General features: G+C 41.3%; 1 pseudogene; it reads left to right on the forward strand.

Moving 5' to 3' along the window:
- The first annotated feature begins 699 nt into the window (after window positions 1–699).
- LOC108531616 (farnesyl pyrophosphate synthase pseudogene) lies at window positions 700–1,787 on the forward strand (annotated as a pseudogene).
- Window positions 1,788–4,002: the final 2,215 nt, after the last annotated feature.

Consider the following 4,002-nt stretch of genomic DNA (forward strand, 5'->3'; position numbering starts at 1 on the left):
ATGGCCTGCTTCCTATGTTGACACTGGTAGGGATAAGGTAAAGGAAAAACAAAGTATATGGGTAATTAAACTGCCCCTAAAAACAAAAAATACTATGAAGCAAAAAATAATAGGCAAACTTCTCCAAGTATCAAAGTTTTATACATTGTTTATATTTCCTTGCTTTTTTTAAATAGGGTTAAATTTTGAGTATTTGAGGGAAAAGGTATAAAAGATGTCTTTCTGAAGCAAAAAAAAAAAGTAGTCTATTAAAAAAAGGACCCATCCACTTTTTTTTTCTCCAGAAATGCTGGGATTGCTGGCTTTCTTTTAGTCTTCCTTTTTTTTTGTTTTTTTTATTTTGTTGTTGTTGTTGTTGTTGACGTAAACATACTCTTCATATTTCCATGAGCCATGTCTCACATATTATAAAAGGGCATGCTAAATATAATTAAAAGTAGAGGCAGAAGCATTACCAGCAAAAGAGTGGGTAGCACTAAAGCACAATATTAATACCCACAGTGAAATGTCATCGAGTCATCAAGGTTTGTGCCATATGGGTCTGCGGCTTAACTCATCCCCAAAGACTGTATTGATTTGCAATTACAGCATATCTTGGGGTTAAAGAAAAAATGTAAACATTTTAGTTAATCAATTAGGATCACATTTTACCATGCTGAAAGTTATTTAATAAAAGATGATAGGAGCAGGAACAGAGCCCTTTGCTCCTCCCTCAGAATGAATGGAGACCAGAAATCAGATATTTATGCCCAAGAAAAGCAGGATTTCGTTCAGCACTCCTCCCAGATCTTTAGAGTGTTGACTGAGGATGAGATGGGGCACCCAGAGACAGGAGATGCTGTTGCCCGGCTCAAGGAGGTCCTGGAGTACAATGCCAGTGGAAGCAAGTATCACGGGGTTTGACGGTGCTAGTAGCTTTCAGGGAGCTGATGGAACCAAGGGAACAGGATGCTGATAATCTCCAGCGGGCCCTGACTGTGGGATGGTGTGTGGAACTGCTGCAAGCTTTCTTCCTGGTGACAAATAACATCATAGATGCATCCCTTACCTGCCGGGGACAGGTCTGCTGGTATCAGAAGCCGGGCATAGATTTGGAAGCCATCAGTGATGCTATCCTTCTGGAGGTATATACCTATAGCCTGCTGAAGCACTATTCCCGGGAGCAGCCCTGTTACCTGAACCTGATTGAGCTCTTCCTACAGAGTTCCTATCAGACTGGATTGGGCAGACCCTGGACCTCATCACAGCCCCCCAGGGCAATGTCGATCTTGGCAGATTCACTGAAGAAGTATAAATCTATTATCAAGTACAAGACAGCTTTCTACTCCTTCTACCTTCCTGTAACTGCAGCCATGTACATGTCAGGAATTGGTGTGAGAAGGAGCACGCCAATACCAAGAAAGTCCTGCTGGAGATGGCAGAGTTCTTTCAGATTCAGGATGATTACCTTGACCTCTCTGGGGACCCCAGTGGGACCAGCAAAGTTGGCACTAACATCCAAATGCAGCCGGCTGGTGGTTCAGTGTCTGCAACGGGCCACTCTGGAACAGAACCAGATCCTGAAGGAAAATTATGGGCAGAAGGAGGCCGGGAAGGTGACCCGGGTGAAGGCACCGTATGAGGAACTAGATCTGCCGGCCGTGTTCTTGCAGTAGGAGGAAGAGAGTTACAGCCACATTATGGGTCTCATTGAACAGTGCGCAGTGCCTTTGCTACCAGCCATCTTTCTGGGTCTTGCACCAAATTCCACAAGCCGAAAAAGTGACCTGGAGACTGCAAGGGTATGAGGGGAGACTCTCAAAAAATATGTGATTGTGTAAAAATAATTGATGATAAATGAGTGAATGAGAAGAAATGTTATATAATAGTCACTATATGAAATACAAAAATAAAAGATGAAATATTTCTATTTGGAATAGTCGTTCTTACCTTAAAATTACTGATAATAGAACTTTTTTTTTTTTTTTTTTGAGACGGAGTCTCGTTCTGTCTCCCAGGCTGGAGCACAGTGGTGCGATCTCGGCTCACTTCAAACTCCGCCTCCCGGGTTCTCGCCGTTCTTCAGTTCTTCAGCCTCAGCCTCCCGAGTAGCTGGGACTACAGGCGCCGCCACCACGCCCAGCTAAGTTTTTGTATATTTAGTAGAGATGGGGTTTCACCGTGTTAGCCAGGATGGTCTCGATTTCCTGACCTCATGATCCGCCTGTCTCCGCCTCCCAAACTGCCGGGATTACAGGCGTGAGCCACCGCGCCTGGCCAATAATATAACTTTAGAGAGGGGTTCATGAAGTAGCTAACAGTGTGGCTTAGTTCAATTTTATCATGCCATAGGGTTTAATTGACTATAGATTTTGACTTCATAGTGATTTTCTTCACTCCCAGCAAATGCCCTAAGATTGGATCTCCCCACAAGTTTCCTTACTGGTATGTTAAGAATGATGAAAGAAAATCTAAATCTGCCTTCGAAAGAAAAATATTAAAATCTTAACTCGCCTCTTATGGTTTTTCAATTATGGTTTCTCTCTAAGTATATTTGTATGCGTTTATTGTTTCAAAATATTATGTTGGCATTTCTAAATACCAAATATACTCAGACACATTTCAGAAAGAATCAGGCTGAGACCAGCTCAGTCCTGGAGACCCTAACCCAGCAGCCTTAGAGGAATTAAAGACACACATACAGAAATATAGAGTGTGGAGTAGGAAATCAGGGGGCTGACAGCCTTCAGAGCTGAGAGCCATGAACAGAGTTTTACCCACATATTTATTGAAAGATGGAAATAGCTTGATGGGTTACAGGTAGGCATTTGCTTAAACTGGTCATGATCTCATCACTTTGTAGCCAGTGACTGGCTGAAACTCAGCTGCTTGTGATTGGCTGAAACCTGGCTATCTGTCACCAAAAAAGTATTCTTCTAAGTTAGGTTTCAGTTGTTTACATAGGAACTCAAGTAGGGAGACAGTCTCAGGAATATGACCGTCTGCTTATTTAATTTAGCAATGGAAAAATTAAACAAACTGAGACAAAATATTATTGAACACGCACTAGAAAATCTTACTGCTAGTTGTTCTGAGGCATGTGAAAACAAACCAAATTAATAACCCCTCGAACATTTTACAGTATAAATGGGAACTATATTCATGAAAAAAATATTTTACATCCACATCCTCAGGGAATGAACAGTCCTAGCACATGCCAGTTGTTTGAAAAAATAATTTCAGAATAAAAATGCATGAATGGGTGGATTAAGAAAGAGATATAAATGCATATAACACATAAGTGCTTTAAAACACTGTAGCAATTTATTAGTACTGATTGTTGGAAGAGGTTTGGGGCTGAAGTATCACAGGACCACCAACTACCCTGACATAATGAAACTGTCCAATTAATAGATATGTCAGAAATAATACTCTTTTGGTAGTATGGGCATTGAGCAGAAAATGTAGATATATGTTTCCTAGCTAGGAAATGTTGAAAATAGTCACTGACAGTAAAGTCGATACTTATGGCAAACTAAGACGTAATTGAAAGGAGGGGCCAGCTGGGCTTCCTGGGCGCAGTAGGGGCTCAGAAAGCTGTGAAACTCTCTCATTTCCTGCATCAGAACTTACTTCGGTCCTGGATGAATAACACTGAAGATACATGCTTAAAATATTGCTAACATCAGAATTTGTGCATGTGTTTTCTTCCCCAAGAAAGCTATAAACAGCGAAAATTTTGCTGTAAGCTTCCCTGTGTCCTCCCTCCCTCCCCTCTCCCCTAAAACTAAATGGAATGTTAAAAGCCCGTTTTTCTGTGAGCCGCGGACCTTATCTATGCTCCCAATTCCAACTCCTTGGAAACATACTTTGTAAAGTCCTGTAAAATGCTGTCTCCTTTGCCGTGCTGCTGCAAGGTCATAAAGCAGATGAAACCTAAGTTACAATTCCGGTTTTCCTCAAAATCTAAGACATGTCACAAAATAATTTACTGCTTTTGTTTCTCACTCTGGTAATATCTTC

Source organism: Rhinopithecus bieti, unplaced genomic scaffold (assembly GCF_001698545.2).
Source record: "Rhinopithecus bieti isolate Rb0 unplaced genomic scaffold, ASM169854v2 scaffold_7212, whole genome shotgun sequence".
Classification (NCBI taxonomy): Eukaryota; Metazoa; Chordata; class Mammalia; order Primates; family Cercopithecidae; genus Rhinopithecus; species Rhinopithecus bieti.